At 40.2% G+C, this 20,613-nt stretch overlaps 1 protein-coding gene across 10 annotated transcripts in view; it reads right to left on the reverse strand.

Annotated features, from left to right (window-relative positions):
• Nucleotides 1-20,613, reverse strand: part of ENOX1 (ecto-NOX disulfide-thiol exchanger 1) — a 324,009-nt gene that overhangs the window by 181,176 nt on the left and 122,220 nt on the right. The window contains exon 1 of one of the 10 annotated variants that reach the window (XM_077974450.1): nt 14,716-14,850. The exons of the other annotated variants lie outside the window; for them this stretch is intronic. The gene's annotated coding sequence lies outside the window, so the exon portion shown is untranslated. Of the gene's footprint in view, nt 1-14,715; nt 14,851-20,613 lie in introns of those variants that run through there. 10 annotated transcript variants of the gene reach the window in all.

Below are 20,613 nucleotides of genomic sequence, written 5' to 3' on the forward strand. Positions count from 1 at the left end.
CTATAAAAACACAACAGTCTAAATCAATTCAAACCTTAAGGTAAAAATGTTTGCAATATATATGACCTATTTTGTAAAGGGGCAGAATCCACAACAAAGAACCCTAGTAAATCAACAAGAAAAAAAGAGAATGTTTCAACAGATAATAAGTAAACAACAAAAGGGAAATTTAAAAGAGAAGAAATAGATATGGTAAATTAAGATTTGAAAAAGTTCAAATAAAAGCAAGATATTTTTCACTCATTAGCAAATATTTAAAGAAACAATAATAGTTTTGGTGAGAATTTGAGGGCTGGGCTAACAATATGTGTAGCTAGCATTCAACGGGTATTTATTGACATGAGAAAGTTTTGCCATTTTTTCTTCATTGGTAAGAAAAATTGATGAACAACTATATATTTGGAATGATATCAAGTTTTTAGGATTAAACACATTTGTTTATACATTTGTAGAAAAAGAAACTGGAAGGAAATACATCAAGATACATGTAGTGGTTATTTCTCCATCTTCAGATTACAATTTTTTTCTTATTTATACCTATGTGTATTCAATTTTTTATAAAAAAATTATATTATTAAAACTTTCCTTGGGGCCAGGCACCGCATACCTGTAATCTCAGCACTTTCGGAGACCAAGACAAGCAGATCACTTGAGGTCAGTAGTTTGAGACCAGCCTGGCCCAACATGGTGAAATCCCGTCTCTACTAAAAATACAAAAATTAGCTGGGTGTGGTAGCTGGTGCCTGTAATCCCAGTTACTCTGGAGCCTGAGGCAGGAGAATCAATTGAGCCTTGGAGGCGGAGGATGCAGTGAGCTGAGATTGTTCCACTGCCCTCCAACCTGAGCGACAGAGCAAGATTCTGTCTCAAAAACAAAACAAACAAACAAAACTTTCCTTGGTACATTCGAGGTTCTTACAAAAACAAAACAAAACAAAACAAAAACAAAAAAACACTCTTTGATGGAAAATGGAAGAGACAGGATTCATGTTACACATCCTTCTGTGTTCTTACAGGGACGTGCTGAGGATGTATGAAATTTCTTTGTAACAATGTTGTCGTTGTTTTCCCAAGAGCATTATTCAAGAAGAATGGATAGGTCTATGGGAAAATTTAACGTTATACCAAATGATTTTTAGGTCTAAAAAGTCTAGTTCAGCCTGGGAACACTCTTCTAAAGAACACAAATCACAATATCATATTAAGGTTAGTTTCCTAAGTTTTCCTGTGTTTGACAGCTACTCCCCATTCAGTATATCTGTAAGTGAAGAAAGTCAGTTGAAACTAACGTTCACCAAAGACCACTTTTAGCCACCCATTGTTGATGTGGATGTAAAATGGTAAGCATTTTGTCTGAACAATTAAAAAATCAGAAATAAAATTACTTTTTGATATTATAACCTAAATGGTCCAAGAATAAGATTGTCTTGGGGATTCTTTTTGAGAAATTAACTTTGACATTTCACTCACTTTATAAATAGAAATTTCTCCTTGGATATTTTCTTAAAATGTTTAGAACTGATGTTCACACACTTTATTCATTAGAGCCAACTTTTGACCACAAGCTTTCAAATTCTGAAGTTTAAATATCAAAACTTGATCTGATAACATTATAGAAAAAAGCTAGTGGAACACCTTTAAAAAATAGAATGTTGAAAAACAACTCCAATTAATTTAGAAATGGGAGAAGAAAATTATATGAAAAGATTTGGAGTCCTCTAAAGCAAGTGATTTATTGAAATATTTTTCACCCAGCAAGTATCAATAAGTACCTTCCATATGCCAGGCATTGTTTTAGGAACTGGAGACAAAACTTTGAACAGGACAGACTTGCTTCTTACTTTCTGGAAGCTTACCTCCCAGTGAGGATTGATAGACATAATCAAAAAGTAAAGAAAGAAGTTACTTTCAGATTGTGCTAAGTGCCACTTACAGGGATGTAGGAGAGTTACCTGGGGTGAGAGAGGAGGGGGGGAGGAAGCTGTTTGGTTGGTTAAGATGGTTTGTCTGGAAAAGAACTTTTGAGTTCAGTTCCTAAAAACAAGGAGCTGGCCTGTGGTGGGAAGATATGGAGGAGGAGATTATAGGCAGAGGGAAGAGAGGGAGCAAAGGCCTGAAGGCCAGAGCAAGCCTAGCATGTTTCAGAACTAAAAGGAGGCCAGTGTGGACAAAGCCTGGTGGGTAAAGGGTACAGTGACAGAGGTGAGATCCAACAGGGGGTTCCCAAGGGCCTCCTCATCCCCACTACTCAACTGGATAACTACTGTCTTTTATGCCTATTGACTTTCTGCTTGAACAGGCATTTAAAAGTTTTGAAAGGTGAAAAAGAAAGGTTTAAAAATCTCTGTAAGTAGTTTTAATTTTATTCTGATTGCTAGAGGAGATATATAAAGATACACATGCACACTCATACATATATATAAACATATATACACATATGCATGCAAACATAAATATGTAAATACATATGTACATATACATATTTAAACATATGTATATATACATATATGAACATTTATAGATACATATATGAAACCATAGACAGACTATTCATAACTGATGCTTTTGAATATTTGACAAGGATTTATACTAGAGAATCAGTGGCATAGAAATTGAAGTATATGAGGTTAGACTGGATATTAATGTTTGGAAGTACTTCAGACTGCTCAGGAAAAGTTAACCATAGGTGGGTGGAAGCTTTTCCCCAGCTGGAGAAGCTCAGTATGTCAATGAAACTGGAGGTTACTAATAAAAACATGAATGACATGAACAGGTCTATTCTGAAAATAGCAGAGTTGGAAAATGCTATCATTAGAGACAGAGTAACAACAATGAAGCCTGCCAGAATTAAGTGGATTGGTGTCACTTAAGAGACATGATCTAAATAGAAAGAAACTCAACCCACTGCATGAGGATGCTTAAGTTATTTTGTTTGAAGAGAAATTTATCTTGCTCAGTGGAATAAGCCAGAAGACTAAACAGGAAAAGACCATCAGGGAAAGATACCTAAAAAGCAAATCAGAACAATATGAAAACAATAATATCTGAAAGCCACCTGTATTAATAAATTTGGTTTGCCTGTTCAGAGTTCGAAAAATGACTTGTGAGGGAGAGTACAGTGTTTCTTTGTACTCCTTTACTCTTTGGGGTAAAACCTGTTTGACAAGGAACTCAGTTCAACGTGACTGACAGTATTAATTATGCACCTATATGTGGCTACCACTGTACTAGGAAGTGTCTCTGCTCATAAACAGTGAAACCTACTAAAGAGAAAAGGCATGATGTTGACACCACCTGGGATATGGAGTGTATCCATTTCACAAAATCCTATCAGCAGAGCAAATAATGGGAACAAATTGACTACAGGCCAGGGCCAAATCCTATGGTAAAAGCAATAACTGCCTACGGGTGCGTAAGAAAGAGCATCTCTGAAATTGGCCAGAGCTACCAGGGAAGGCTATTAGAATGAAGTGGGACTTGAGGCTGCCCTTGGAGGAGCTGGTAAAATTTTGATAGGTGGAGGCAGAGGAAAGTGTCTCTGAATCATTAACAGCTGCACAAGAGCAGTTCAATCTGATCCAACTGTGAGTCTGGAAATACTGCCTAATTATTAACTAGCAGGTGAAAAGAACAGAAAACAAACCACTGGTGCCACTGCCAGGCTTCCATCTGGCTGTGGTATCATTAGGAGGCCCTTAAAGTTATAGTTCTTGGGCAATAAGAAGGCAGCATCTTTTACGAAATTAACAAAATTAACTTACTAAACAACAAAAGCAATTTTAATTACACCCAAATTTAGCAGGGATACTAAAAAGCAAACATTCAAGTCAGTGTCTCTGTTGATAAGAATATAACTAGAAAAACTCTTTTGGAAGCAATTTTGTGATATCTCAAGAGTAACTAAATGACCATGTCATCTGTTGACCTGGCAGTTGACCTTAAAGAAATAGTCCAAATGGGAAATAAAAAGTCAAAGATACTAATTGCAGAGTTATTGATACTATTGAAAAACGGGGAACAGCTCGAAGACGACCAACAGAGTAGTCAAAGTCATGGACATAGACGTGTGATATCATCCATCCATGGAGTTAATAAAAGTTAAAATTATGTTAAACAGCCCCTATTGGTGTGAGTGTAGAATGGGTTTAAATTTTTTACAGGGCAGTTTTGGAAATATCAACATTTAAAATGTGCATTCCTCTGAATCAGCTCCAGAAACGCCGAGAAGGGATTGACAGTTACAATCCTTAATCCACGAAGAGGGCTTTACTGACTCTGAAACATCTCCTTATTTCCTTTTTCAAAAATGACGTTATCCACAATACATACGAACTTTGAAAGAAAAGGAAGAAAGACAGATATTATTGACAGTCCCATTTTCTAATGAGGAAACTGAAGGTCAAAGAGCTAAAGGAATTTAACTTTCTCTAGCCCTAAGTTCATATGCCTGAAAAACCATGATGCAACTGGTTGGAATTTCACAAGGCTAAATACGGTCATCTTGTTTATGTGAAAATATCTATTTAGACATAGGCCCCATTTCATGCAGCCAAGCCAGTAGGGTCTAGGGAAGCAATGGCTCTCCTATTCTTCCTTGGGGACGATAACACTGCTTCTACTACACTTGACAGAGGGAGAGAAGGGGAGAAAAAAAATTTTTTTGGTCTTCTGACCTAGCTTGTGTGAAAGAACATAAAAATAACTTATGTGCAAATATAAGATACAGTGTAAATGCTGAAAATGAGGTAAGGATTATGAGAGGCCTAGTATCTACACGTGTTGTATATACTTGGAGAGCACGTTTGAATGGGGGAGATGAGGCATTATTTCACAGCAGGAGAAATAATCATTCTCATCATTTCTAAAAGCCATGCAGCCTTCAGTTTCACAATAATCAATTAATTAGCCAAAGTAAATATTTAGAATGAGTTATGGCACAAAGATACGAAATCATGGCATATAAATGAGCTTTAGACATGTAAACTTACTCTTCAGGAGGAGAAATTACTCAAAAGGGAGAAGTGGTATTGCACCAGATGGCTGCGTCTAATAATAACTTCAATGGACATATACAATACTTGTTTAATTATTTATCAAGGAGAATGCCTGCAAAAATTTAGTAAGTTTATAAAATTTTTGGCAAGTACAAGACTGTGTCAGTCAATAATGCATTGTGAGTTTAAAATGTTCCTTCTTGGTGGCTTATTGGAATACTTAATCCTAGACCAAGGATTCACCATTTTTCTGTCTCAGTTTCACCATCTATATTAAGAACTAAAAAGTCTTTACCCAAATCAGGCAGTTTGGGACTCTTTAGGACTTTACTTTTTATATTAACCCCTGAATCAAATACTTCTTCCTACTTAAACCATTTCCAAAAGTATACTGTCATATCCTAATTGTCTTAATTCTGTCTCATTGCCATTTCCCCTTTAAGTTACCTCCCAATCTATCTGCCTGACTTCTAGACAAATAAGTCCAAAGAGTTGTCTATAGAAGGTTTCTAGTTTTCTTTTTCATTTCCCATTATTCTCTTTCATTTCTTCCTCCCTCCCTCCCTTCCCTTTTTTGGTTTTGTTTTTACTTATTGAAGGAGGGCCAATTCAAAAACAAAATGAAAATTAGCACATCCATTACTATCTGAAGGCACTGGCTACTACGAATCCCTTTTCCTTGTGCAGCCCTTTTGGCTTTTTGCAAGACCTCCCTATGTACCATCTCACCTGTTCCTTATGATATTGTTCAACCTTTAGCCCACCGACCTGCCTTCTATCCCCACAACTCCACCAAAACGGCCCTTGTGAAGGTCACCAATGACCCTGGTCCCCATTGCAGTCTTTCAACTTTGCCACTCAGAAGAAATCAATCATGCTGGCTACTACTTGGCTGAATATGTGACTTGGATCCCATAACGTTGTACACTTCTGTTTCTCTTCTAATTTTCTGACTACTCATTTCTTTTCAAACCCCTTTGCTGGCTTATCACCTTCCTCCTAAACTATAACTGCTGGAAGTTTTCAAAGCCTGCTGCTGTTCCCTCTATTCTCTTTTTGCCATTTCCCTCATGCCCATGGTGCCAGTCATGCTGATGAACACAGATCTCTCTGGATGCCATTATCTCTGGCCCACCCATCTCTTACTCCAGACCCATATATCCCTGTGTCTACTCAATATCACCACTTAGATTTCCCACAGGAGCTCCAACCCGGGAGGTACCAATCTGAGTGCATGATTTCTCCCTCTATTTGTTTCTCCTGTGTTTCTCACTTCATAAACCCCATTTACCCAGTTGCTTAAGCTAGAAACTTAGCATTCATCTTGATTCTCTCTCTCACTCCCCTGTCATCTAATCCATCACAAAATCTTAAGTCCTCTACCTCAAAAGCTTATCCCAATTTGTCTTCTCTCTCCAACTTCACTATCATGCCCTTAGTCAAAGCCCTACTCACCTGGGACCTGCACATGTGTGGCCTCTTAACTGATTCTCTTGCTTCTACTCCTACCCCACTTCCCAAATCCATTCTTTTTTAACATTAAACTCAATCATAGAATCCCTCAATTTCAGGGAATGAAAAAATAAGTCACCTTCAATCAATCAATTTTAGAATTAAGATCAAACTCTTTCCCGGGACCTGCAAGGCCTCTAACAACCACTTGGAGCTCTTCACATAACCAGTTCCACCTCAACCACCAAGCTGGTTGTCCAGGACTTCTCCAAGTGAGTCAAGCTCCTTCTGCCTCTGGCGTCCTCTTCCATGCTCTTCCTTCCCCACTTTCCATAGCTGGCTCCTTCTCATACCTCAGAATCTCAGCTTAAATTTAGTCTCCACAAAGACCCTGTTCATGGTAAGTTCCCCCGTATGGTCTATTATTGCAGCATTGTATTATTTCCTTTATAGCAATCATTACAATTTCTAATGATACGTTCATCAATCGGTTTACTTATTACCTGTCTCCACAATCAGAACATGAGCTCCGTGACAGCAGGAATAACTTTAGGTATTCACAATAAAAGATGGCTAATAAATATGGGGGTGAAGGAGGGATACTACTAAACTATGACATTAAAACTAGTATGAGGCTGGGTGCAGTGGCTCATGCCTGTAATCCCAGCACCTTGGGAGGGCAAGACGGGCGGATCCTCTGAGGTCAGGCGTTCAAGGCCTGGTGAACATGGTGAAACCCCGTCTCTACTAAAAATACAAAAAAAAAAAAAAAAAAATTAGCCAGGTGCGGTGGCAGGTGCCTGTAGTCCCAGTGACTCAGGAGGCTGAGCCAGGAGAATCATTTGAACCCAGGAAGTAGAGGTTGCGGTGAGCCAAGATCACGCCATTGCACTCCAGCCTGGGCAACAAGAGCTAAACTCCGGAGGAAGAATATAATATTCATTCAAATACCCATTTTTTTTTCTTGAGAATAAAATTTTAGTTTCAATATTTTCTATATATTTTGGTTTCACATTTACACACATTTAAAATCATTAATATGTTTTTCTTTAAAAGCTACTGATTTTCTTATGAATTTGTTTTTTCATTCAAAGTGTAAAATGAATGATTCTCCTTAGAAGTATTTTGAAAAAATATCTTTGCTGTGTTCTTTTCTCTGTGTTCAGCCACGAGAAATTGGTGTGAGGCTGCTGGAGTGGGGCGGGTCCCTAGCCTGACAATTGTAAGTCAGTATCAAAAAGTCTGAGGCAAAACCAGGCATAGCTCTGCGGGCATTTCTGATATTTTACATTAGTCATTAGAAATAATTCATATAAAAAGGAAGATGACCAATAATAAGAGAAAATAATGTGAAGCATTGTATTTTTTAATTGCTGCTCGAAGAGAGTTCATTTTCAGCCAAAACACAATAGTACTTCACTCCTTTGGCTGGAAGTACAAGTGATTCCAAGAAACTTAAGTATTCTCAGAGCTACCTGCTATGGGTGTTTAGGCCTAAGTCCTGATAAAAGGTAATTACAAGCTTTTAAGAAAGGTATTTTTTAATTTCTTCTTTTCAAATTGGAAAGAAAGTGGGCAAATGGTTTATAGTGTTGTAATAAAACAGATTAGGTAAAAGGGGCAAGAAATCACAGGAAATATTCAGTATATATTTATTGAATACCAATGCATAACAAGAATGGTTCTGGGAGGCATAAGAAACACAAAGATGAATAAAATATAGTTCTTTCCATTAAGTGACTCATCATTAGGCAGAACATACAGATTAGATAGATGGACGGATGGATGGATGGACTAATGACAGGTAGGTGGATGGATGGATGGATGGATGGGTGAACGGACAAATAGATACAGCATAAAGAGAGGATGAATGATTAAGTATGGTCTTCTAGCACAAAGAAAGTTACAAGAATTAAAAATGAAACAAGGAATAATTGAGACTCTACGAATGTAAAGAAATGAATGTGGTTCATTAATTTGATCCACATCTCAGTTGCCTTATTGATATGGTTTGGATGTGTGTCCCCTCCAAATCTCATGTCGAAATGTGATCTCCAGTGTTAGAAGTGGGGCCTGGTGGAGGTGTTTGTGTCATGGGAGTTGATCCCTTATGGATGGCCCCTTCTTATGGAAATGAATGAGTTCTCACTGTTATTCATACGAGAGTTGGTTGTTTAAAAGATCTTGGCACTACCTCCTCTCTCTCTTGCTCCTTCTCTTGCTAAGTGGGCATACCTACTGCTTTCTACCATGACTGTAAACTTCCTGAGACCTCATCACAAGCCTAGAAGATGCAGGTGCTGTGCTTGTATAGCCTGAAGAACTGTGAGCCAAATGAACATCTTTTCTTCATAAATTGCCTAGTCTCAGGGATTCTTTTACAGCAATACATAATGAACTAATACACTTGTGCAATATCAATAGGCTTTTCCTTTAATATCTACAAAATTCTTACAGAGAATGAATGAAAAATGAAGTCTCCTCTTGATCAGCCCAAGGTTAAGCTGCTCCTGTATGACTAGCCAATTTCACTGAGTGAAAATTCAATGGCATCCTGAACTTGGCATGTTCTTCATCAGGCAAGGAAAGGAATAAGCAAGAGTGCCTACAGTCTTTCTCTCAAATCTATCAAAAGTGGAGAAACCAATCAAGACACATTGTTCTGTAGAACTAAACAAGACAATCTCCAGACCTCTGTCTCCTTGTCCATCATATGAAAGTGCTGTGGCAGCCAATGATGAGCAGCAGCCATGGCTCTGCATTACTCTGGGGCCCTGGGCCTCAAACAAAGGTGACCAAGAACACAAGCTAGCTAAGGCACAGCTGCTGGCACGAACATCCCATCAAGCACACCAAGTTCATGGGAGATGTGATCCGAGAGGTATGTGGCTTTGCCCCATGCAACATGCCATGGAGCTGCCACAAGTCTCCAAAGACAAAGAGGCCCTCAAATTCATCAAGAAAAGGCCAAGGAGGAGGAAGAGAGAGGAGCTGAACAACATTCTGGTCATGGCTTCCATGAGGAAAGTGGCTGCCAAGAAGGAGGAATCCCTCCCCTCCCCACGTAATAAAACCTTTACAGGAAAAAAAAAATGCAAGGGCTGGACCAGATCAGTGTTAGCAGAAAGACTGGCAGCTAGATTTCTTTACATATGAACTGGTGTTGGCTCCTTGGAGTGCTATGTTGCAATGGAAGTGCACATTCTACCTCAGTAGCAAGAAAGTCCTCTGATGGACTAGCAACATCTGCCATGAGCACGGGAACAGCGTTACACATTCACTACTGCGGGGCAGATCACTAAGGTTTAAATGAAATATTGTCTCCAGGGCCGGGTGCAGTGGCTCACACCTATAATCCTGGAACTTTGGGAGGCCGAGGCGGGCAGATCACTTAAGCTCAGGAGTTCAAGACCAGCCTGGCAACATGGTGAAACCCCATCTCAACCAAAAATATAAAAATTAGTCAAGTGTGGTGGTGTGCGTTTGTCGTCCTAGTTACTCAGGAGACTGAGTTAGGAGGATCACTTGGATGGCTTGAGCCTGGGAGGTCAAGATGGCAGTGAGCCGAGATTGCACCACTGCACTCCAGCCTGGGCAGAGTAAGACTTTGTCTTCAAACAAAACAAAACTAGCACGAGATATTATTATCTAAAGTCCTTTCAAACTCTCAAATCTTATGATTTCCACAAACATTGAGTTGGTGTGATTATCTTCTTATATAGTGACAAACATATCACAATAAATTCTTAATTATCCATACTTTCGCTATTTTTGCCCCAGTGTTGCTTTCGTTCTCATGAATGTGATCCGAAGAAACATGGCCTTATCCACAAGCATGGAGCCCAGCAGGAAGCTGTTTAAAGCAGAATACTTTGTTTACTCATTCAAAGAAGAAGCCCATCCCATGTAGGCTGCGATGGGCTCAGGACCAGCAAGAGGTTTGCCAAGGGGATGCAGGTGAGAAAATATGCATTTCTTGTTCTTTCCTGCTCATATTTCCACAAAGTTTCTTTACAGAACTGTAAATTCAGTAATCAGATAGAGCCATGATAAAAACAATTACAAATGAAAACAAACAATGGCCACTTATTTGAGATTTCAGATAGCATGTACCCCGGTTACCTTTTACTGATAAGAAAATCTCTACTTGTGCTGCTCTTTTCTGAAGATTGCTTGAACTGAGACTATCTAATCGCTAGCATCTAAATTACTATTCATTTTCGTGTTTGTCCTCCGGTACCGGTTACTCAGCAGATGCCACTGCTACGTCAAAAGCCTGGAAACTGGCAGGAAAATGTCCTTCCTTTTCTTACCATTTGTTTCTTCAAAGCCTGGCAAGATTTGAGTTCCTTACAGTGATTCTCCGGCATCACTCACATGGTTGTATGTGTGACTGACTCTGTAGGAGCTCTCTGCATCCATTAAAGACCAGATATACAAACAAACAATATCATCCCCACCAAAAAGATTACCTTGATTTTTTTTTTAGACAGAGTTTTGCTCTTGTAGCCCGGGCTGTAGTGCAGTGGCACCATCTCAGCTCACTGCAACCTCTGCCTCCCGGGTTCAAGCGATTCTCCTGTGTCAGCCTCCTGAACAGCTGGGCTTACAGGCACACACCACCGTGCCTGGCTAATTTTTTGTATTTTTAGAAGAGATACGGTTTCACCACGTTGGCCAGACTGGTCTTGAATTTCTGACCTCAGGGGATCCACCCACCTCGGCCTCCCAAAGTGCTGGGATGACAGGCGTGAGCCACCAGTCCTGGCCAAGATTACCTTAACTTCAGGAGACACACTCTTCCTGTGGTTCCTGTTAAAAGTCACCATATTGCTTTACTCCTTCCAGACATTAACCAGACGTTAGTCATTTTAGCATTGTGCATATTAATGTCTTATGTTCTTGATTTTTAAGATTTTTCCCTCTAAGTCTTAGAAAGTCAGAGCTTCAAGGGAGCCTGAATACCTGCCTTTGACAGCTAGGCACTGCAAGGCCCTTGAAGTCTGTGTAACTTGCCCACGGCCACTTCGCCACCAGGTGACAGAGCAGGGTAGGAGCAACACCACCTCTCCCGGGCGCACAGACCTGTGCTTTCCTCTTGCCATACTGAGTGGCCTTTCCCGCACTTTCATGCCCTTTCCAGTCTTCTCTGGTGGCTGAGGCCTGCTGCATACTGGGCTCCTCTGGTGCCCCTGCAGAATCTCTGGCCTGCCCCTCTCCTGGCGAAGCCCCAGCAAGAATGACATACAAAATTCAGACAGGGATGAAATCATCGTTTTCCTCTATTATTTTTCTAAATTGCCTTTTTCCTACCCATGACTAGGCAGTATTTTCTCACAGCTGGGGATGAACAAATTCAAAAAGATGTTCTCCAATACATGGTTTCCAAGACAGGCCACTAAGTCTTGAAAGTATAAAATGAACATTTTTGAGTGATTGCACAGTTCATGAAAATGTCTCTGGTTAGAACCTCATCAGCAGTGATTCACTCTGTGCATAGGGTCCCCATGGAGACTGGAGTCACCTCACATTAGGGTATTGAGGCTCATTTTTCCTGCTGAGATGGAATAAATGGCTAGGATGCATTAACTGACGGAGGTCACAAGGCGCCTATCCAGGGAAGTGAGGAATATTTCTTTAAAGATGCCCTTGTGGTCAGAAAGACTTAGTGAACTTTAAGACTACCATATTTCTCCTTCCCCTTAAAGAAAAGGAGTCCTTTTGCCCTATAGGCATAAACATTCGGAAGTAAAGCCTCAAGGTCAAAATTGTATCTTCTATGATAGATAGCAGGATAATGTCCCTGTTAAAGAGGAAAATATAGTTTATTACAGCTCAATCATGTCTGTCTTGATGACCAAAACATCTTTTTTCAAGATAATAACCAATTAAATGAGATTATATACTGTGTGTCTTAGTCTATGGGGAGCTTCTGTAACTAATACTACAGACTAGGTAGCATATAAATAACAGAAACTTATGTTTTGGAGGCTAGGAAGTCCAAGACCAAGGCACTTGGAAGATGTGCCATCTGGTGAGGACCCACTTTCTGGTTCATATATGGCCTCTTCTCATTTCACCTTCACATGGTGGAAGCAGTGAGGGGGCTCTCTTGGGTCTCATTTAAAAGGGCACTGATCTCATTCATGAAGCCTCTGCCTTTATGACTTAATTACCACCCAAAGTCCCCATGTCCTAATATCATCACCTTGGGGGTTAGGATTTCAACATATGAATGCGGGGATATGCAAACATTCAGACCACAGCACAGTGCTCCAGCATAGCAGATACTCAATATACGAGTTTTAATTTGCATATGCAACTATGTTTTAGGTACTTTACAGCTGAGCTACTTTTATTGTAAAATTGCATTGTAAGTAAGACGGCAGAAATGTAGCATCAGAGAAGCTTCCCTACCCATTCCAAGGCCAAATGAGTTTTTTTTTTTTTTTTTGTTTCTCCACCAGCCAAGAACCTGGGGTACTTCAAGGACTCAAACTTTAGTTGCAGTTTCCAGGCCTCATGTTTTAGAAGGTCTAAAATAGGCCCAGAAATCTACTTTCCAGAGGATGCTGAAACAGATGACTAGAAAATACTCTAATATAATTGACTCTTGAACACCATGTGTTTGAACTTTGAAGGTCCACTTATCACCGATTTTCTTCAATAAAAGTTATAGTGAGTATGCCTGCCTCTCCTGCCTCCCCTTCCAACTCCCTCATCTCTTCCACCTCTCACACCTGAGACAGCAAGACCAACTCTGCCTTTTCCTCCTCCTCCTCAGCCTACCCAGCATGAAGACGAGGAGCATGGAGACCTTTATGATGATCCACTTCCACCTGATGAACAGTAAATGTATTTTCCCTTTTCTTCCTTTTTTTTGAGACAGGGTCTCTGTCACCCCGGCTGGAGTATGCTAGCACAATCATGGCTCACTGCAGCCTTGAACTCCCAGGCTCAAGCGATTTACCTGCCTCAGCCTCCTGAGTAGCTGGGACTACAGGTGCATGCCACCATGCCCCACTGTTTGTTTGTTTGTTTGTTTTTTCAGAGGCAGGATTTTACCACTATGTTGGTTAGGCTGGTTTCAAACTCTTGGACTCAAGCAATCCACCTGTCTCGGCCTCCCAAAGTACTGGGATTGTAGGTATGAGCCACTGGGCCCAGCCCCTTCCTTATCGTTTCTTAATAACATTTGTTTTTCTTCTAGCTTACTTTACTGTGAGAATATAGCATATAACACACATAAATATAAAATATGTGTTAATCAACTGTTTACATTATTATAAGGCTTTTGATCAACATCCGGCTACTGGTAGTTAAGTCTTGGGGGAGTCAAAACTTACATGTAGGTTTTTTACTCTGTGGGGTCAGCAGCCCTAACCCTGGCTTTGTCCAAAGGTCAGCTTCAGTGTCACAGAGCTATGATTTGTGGGTGTGCATTGGGTACGTGTGGGTGCCTCCACATGGCTTGTAGAGAATGGTTGTCACTTCTCCTCCAATAGAGGATGTCAGGACAAGGGGATCATTTTTTACAGGGGCCAAGTTTTCTCTCTTCATTCCCTTAAAATAGGAAGTCATCCAAGGTCACTCTTCTCCCCTTCCCCATGCCATCCTAAACTGCTCTCCAACGAGGGTAACATAAACGAACACATTTGATCCCTTTAATATGTACCACACTTTACCGATTCTAGAAAAGGCAACAGTTCTCTGACGATGATTTTCCTCTCCTTTACAGACAAACTCAGAGAAGTTAACTCACTTGCCCAAGTTTACACAGCTAAGGGAACAAGCCTGGATTCAAACCTAAGACCTCAGGTTCTAAAGCCACCATCTGCCTGTTGCAGAGACAGTTCCTCAGTGTTGAAGGAAAAGTTTTTTCTCCTGAAAAGACCGCAGGCAGGATCCCCACATACTGCTGTAATGGGCTAACGCCCCTCTGTCCTTGCACTTTCCCACCTTTCCAACCCTTTGCTTGCCGTCCTCAGTTCTGCCCATCCAACCACCCCTCCACTTTCTTGCCCCATCAACCCAGCCCCTTTTTCATGGCTCCACCCCCACTCTTGTAGGAGTGTGTAGTCCAGCTCCAAAATTACTCTCCTGAAAATGCTCATGCCTTCTTCGTGTTCTTATCCTTTCATTCTCCCCACCTGTTAAAATCCAACCTTGGATAAACCCCACCTTCCCTCTCCGTGCCTGCCTATTTGGAGGACACAAAAGTGCTGGAGAAAACCATGCAGGGCTCTCAAAGAGTGTCCAGACATCTTACCGTATATTTCTGGTCAGCTTCCCGTCTCTCCCCCAGTGAAACCTTCAAGCGTTCTCCCTTCTCTTCCAACTTGCCATTCCTCATCAGCCTACTAATCCTCAGCAGATGACCTTGCCTGTCCTTTTCTGAGAGATGGAATCCATTAGCCAGGAACTCCCTCCACCTGAGTTACCAAATCAGCAATCCCACCTGCTCTGCATTCTAGATTTCCCATGCAGGATGTACGTAGGTTCACTCAAGTCCATCTCATTCGTGTTAAACATTAAAAATTCCAAGTTTCTGTTTTCTTTGAGAGAGTATTACTTGCTTTCAGACTGCAATGTACATATTCTCTCCCAAACTGATGATCACTTTTTGGTTATTGTCATAAACCTGAGTACATGACCACCATGGTGTTACTCATAGAAGTCCACTTTATGTTACTAAGTTGTTCCTGGTTCAACTTTAGTACAATATCTAGATCACAGGACCCAGGTTCGAAAACAGAAATCTGCAGCATTCAAGGACAACAAAAAGCGATATGCATAATAATTAAATAATTGAAATCTTTAAATTTCAATGTAATACAAAGAAATCTCTATGATTCTCCCCTACCCCCGCCACCAATGATGTATTTCCACCCAAGGTATTTATTTTTAAAAACAAAAGTGTAAAGATAGAGCTGGCCTAAGGTAAAAAACATAGGAGGTTTTGCTTTAACCATCTGCCCCCAAATCCTGATATAGTGGAAACAGTTCAGGCAGACAAACCTGGTTATCAATTCCAGCACCGTTTCCTTCCAGCTGAGTAACCTCGGGTAAGTTAATTCACATCACCTAAACTCAGTTCCCTCATCTATAAAATGGTGTTAATAACATTTAGCTAGCAGAAGCTTCAATGATGCAAGATGTTTAGAGTATTTGTCACATATTAGGTGCCAAATAATTACAGGTTTTATTGCTATTCTTTTTAGTATTCCCAGTAAAGTCACTCATATCATAGCCTCAGATTTTTAACTTCTTATATCCCTAGGGAATATGTACATTCATTTTAAAAAGACTTTGTCTGTAAACTTCTGCTTCCAGCCACCAGGAAGTAACGAGGATAGAATTTATTCTCCTACTTTAAACAACTCAAAAATCAAACAAAATATATGAAATGATGGTTTTCAGATACTGTACAACAAGAGGTGCAGGACAGTGATCATTGAGAGAGGAGAAATAAATGAAGTGAAACTTATGATAGTCCCAGCCACTGTCTAGAAAGTTTCCAGGGTTTAATGCAAGGAAGAGAAACCAGAACAGAGCTCGAGGTCTGTCTAAATTTGACATCTGGGAAGACCAATGCGCCTGGAAATTTCAGGGCAGAGTACAAGAGAGGAAGGGGCCAATCAGAGACAGAGAGCTTTCGAGATCTTCAGAGGTCCTCTCAGAGTCTGTGGCTGCATGTTGATCAGGAGAGGCTGAGAGGGAAGTGCGAAGGCTGGGGCAAAAGCCACCGATGGAACCTTTCTGAAACTCACAAAGGGCAGGGAGTAGCTCAAGTTCCCAAGATCCAGAGAGAAGAAACCTTGCAATATACCGGTAAAGAGTTCCCAGAAGTGTTTTGCCTCAGAAATGGGATGAAATTATCTCCAATCTAAAGGCTGCTTAAATCCATTAACCCAAGTATAAAATCAAAGCCTTGAGAGAATCAAACTGTTTCCAAGGAGCCTGACTGCATCTCAGGAAAAAAAAAATCTTAAAAATATTTTAAGGAAGACAAAAAAGGAAAGAAAAAGAAAAAGTCCAGCACCTGACAACATAAAATTCACAATGTCTGGCAACCAATAGTAAATTAGTAGGCATGCAAAGAAACAGAAAAATAAGACCTATCATAAGGATAAAAATCAATCAAGAAAGAGATTCGGAAATGTCACAGATAATAGAATCAGTAGATAAGTACACTAAAACAGCTATTATAAATATACTCCATCTGTGCAAGAAGGTAGATGAAAGCATAATCATGATAAAGAAAGACAGGAAAGACACATTTTTATAAAAGAAGGAATCTGAAAACATAATGTTCAATTATGAGAAAAATAAATCATGGATGTCAAATAAGGGGGCTGGAAGTCATAATTACTCTTCGTATCTAACTGATTGAAGACATAAAAACTATAGTTTAGATAGTCTAAGGACCAAGTATAAAAGTGACTTTTCCAGGTATTATGCATTTTATGTAATTATTTATATAAATGAACCAAATTGGCCGGGCGCGGTGGCTCAAGCCTGTAATCCCAGCACTTTGGGAGGCCGAGACGGGCGGATCACGAGGTCAGGAGATCGAGACCATCCTGGCTAATATGGTGAAACCCCGTCTCTACTAAAAATACAAAAAACTAGCCGGGCGAGGTGGTGGGCGCCTGTAGTCCCAGCTACTCGGAAGGCTGAGGCTGGAGAATGGCGTAAACCCGGGAGGCGGAGCTTGCAGTGAGCTGAGATCCGGCCACTGCACTCCAGCCTGGGCGACAAAGCGAGACTCCGTCTCAAAAAAAAAAAAAATAAATAAATGAACCAAATTACATATTCATTCAACTATATAGTTACCAAGCACCCAACTTTAATGATAGAGGAAATACAAAGATGATTAGCTACAGTTCTTTCCCATAGAAGAAGTCCAGCACTGTCTATTAGACAGATGATAGAGTAATTATATTAGCACATAAATGACATGTGCTTAGAATCCAAGAATGCAGTATGTAACACATTGTAAACTATAAGGCAGGCTGCAGAATAATAAAAGGAAATAAAAGCAAACAATGGATATGGAAGAGAAGTCCCCTATGTAATTAATCCATAGTTACAAATAAAAGACTTTGACATTGACCCAATGCAAAAATCCAATATACAACAATTTACATGCATGCACACACATATATACACACACTTATATCAGTATAGGAACACTCAAACTCATTTTAATATGGGAATTTAATTGTCTGGCTTTTCTTTCTATTCTCTGCTGAATTAGAATGTCCACTCTGAGCAGAGGATACAATTTCCTAGTGTGGAATGCAAATATTTTCCCTCAGCTCATCGGGCTATTAAAGATACTGATCAAGAAAATTAGGGAATGTGTGTATTTGTGATATATACACACATAGAAAAATTATATATTGTAGAGTATATATTTAATACATGTACATATATACATGCAATTATTTAAAAATATTTTCTCTAGTTTTAGTCTAGTGAATAAGAATGTAGCCAGCATAGTTCAAAAGGCTAATGAGTAGTACATATACCAGAGTACAACAGAGCAAATAAAGATTAAGCTAATCAAGAGGTGCAAACTAGAATAAAATTTAAATATATATATATTTGTTGTAGTATACATAGGGCAAAAAAATTTTTACATTAATAATTCAGAAGAGGTCAACCTAATATTAAGCAAGTGACTTTATCTTATTCATTACATGGAATAAAAAAATGACAATACTATATTAAGCATTTAACAAGAAGTCTGTAACATCTCTAGCCAACAAGGATATAGGCTTTTGTCATTTGTGGAGAGTTATTTGAGAACAATCTTTGATTTGCTTTAAAAGATGTCAATTACCTTCTATAGTACATGGAACAGGCCAAAGCAAATCTTTTTCTGAAAACAGATTTTACACATTCTCTTATCTCTAGAAATACTGTAGACAGGCTGGGTGCAGTGGCTCACACCTGTAATCCTACCACTTTGGGAGGTCAAGACAGGCAGATTGCTTGATCAAGCAAGCCCAGGAGTGAGAGCCCAGCCTGGGCAACACGGTGTGAATTCTCATCTTTTCTAAAAATACAAAAAATTAGCTGGCACACACCTGTGGTCCCAGCTACTTGAGTAGCTGAGGGGGAGAATCACCTGAGCCCGGGAAGTTGAAGCTGTAGTTAGCTGTGATCGTGCCATTGCACTCTGGTCTGGATGACAGAGTAAAATCTTGTCTCAAACAAACAAACAAACAAACAAAAGAAATACTGTAGACACACACACATCAGCTTAGCACTAGAATGCAAGTTCCAGGAGAGCATGTGTAGCACCTATGGCAGTGCCTGCACATGGTAGGTGCTCCATATTCCAGTCCCATTGGATGTATCTAGGCTATCTACCTCTGCCCCATCTACCTCTGCCATCCCTTTTTGGACAGCAGCCTTCTAGACATAAACCCAGCCTCCCCTCTTGCCATTTTTCAACGCAGTCTGTATAAAACGAGTCAGATACCTTTTTATTAGGAGAAATAAAGAAACAAAAAACACGAGTCAGAGGTCACTTATCTCCTTAAAACGTCAGTAGTTTGCACTTCAAATAGAGTCTGTACTCCAAGCTTTGGAAGGCATGGCCTGGCCCCAGCCTATCCCACCAGACTTGTGTTAAGCACCAACCTGCAAATCCCACTCCGTCCGAACCATTACCTCTGGCCCACATACACCCACTCTTCTCTTCTTTAAAGGGGCTAAGCTCCTTTCATCTCAGGTCTTTGAACAGGACATTTTCTGCTTTTATAACTTTCTCATCTTTTCAAATTCTCCCTTTCTTCCTGCTCTTCCCTCCTGCTAACTAGATAAGTCTAATTTATCCTTCAGGTCTTAGTTTGAATATTACTACTTTAGAGGAACCTTTTCTGAAGCTTCTCCAATACCTCCAAACAAAGTTAGGCTCCCAATTCCTCTTTATAACATCCCATGATTATAATTAGTCATTTGTATAATTATTTGATGACATCTTCTTTAGAGATATGTGTTCTCCGGAAGAGCGTCACTGGTCGGTCATGCCAATTGCCGTTCCTCTAGTGCCTTGTAAAAAATACTGTAATACTGTGGTGAGTAAATAAATGTACAAATGTACTGTCCTGATGTCCTGGGGAAGAAAGGGTAACTGCACAGAGTGTAACAGAACTGTCACAAGTACATGAAATCAGGTACATACATTGCAAAACATAAGTCAAGGGTCTATTTGTTTTCTGACACTTGATAGTGAGAAATCTTTCAATAAGACGGAAGATAAAAACAAAAGAGAACTTTGAGCATCGTCCTTTAGAGACCCCCACTGGTACCTGCCAGGCTGTCTCTATCCCCTTCATCATGCTTGTGTCAGAGAATGCCACCATTAATATCTGAAGAGACTAAAGAAAGAACCTTTCCTGGTGTGAGTAGGATTTTCATTTTAAAAACAAGCATGTGGGGTGGTTTATCAACGGACAGTCCTGAGTGTATTTGTGAGCTGAAGAGATGGTTTCAGGCAGGATTTCCAGATTCCATTTTTTATTTCTGACCACTTCTCTCATTTCAAATCTTGGAGCCCTGCAATAGTGGGAATGTAGTGGGACACGAGAGAGGGATCTGGAGACCTGGCTGCAGGGTAGGCTGAAACCTGAAGGAGCATCTGAGAGCTTCCTCCTAATTTCACAGTAGAAGTGTGTCTGGGCATTACGGTCCCCAGGGCATCAACAACCATCCCTATGTTGTGGCCACCAAAGCCACATCTCCATCAGGCCTTCCTTCCTGCATGCCAGGACCATCAATCTCCCTGCTCACCACAGCTTTTCTTTCAACAGCTTCCTCAAACTCAACATATCCAAAAGAAAATGAGTCATCTTACCCACCCTTCTCTTTCAGCCTTCCCCACCTTCTAAGCAAATGGCTCTATGGTTAACCCAGCTTGCAAGCCTAGAAGCCTAGGGGTCACTGTTGATTCTTCACCCTCCTTATGTTCCATGTGGTCTTAGTCATCCATTCCTGTGGTTTTTACAATGAAATGTCTCACGAGTCCCTTCAGATCACTCCATCTCTACTGCTCAGGATAATCGCTGGCATTACTGCCGTTGCTGTCTCTTGTCTGGGTAACTCCTGTCTGGTTGCCAACCTTTCCACACCCCCATCAGTCCTCTATAGGGGT

Source organism: Macaca mulatta, chromosome 17 (genome assembly GCF_049350105.2).
Source record: "Macaca mulatta isolate MMU2019108-1 chromosome 17, T2T-MMU8v2.0, whole genome shotgun sequence".
In the NCBI taxonomy this organism is placed as follows: Eukaryota; Metazoa; Chordata; class Mammalia; order Primates; family Cercopithecidae; genus Macaca; species Macaca mulatta.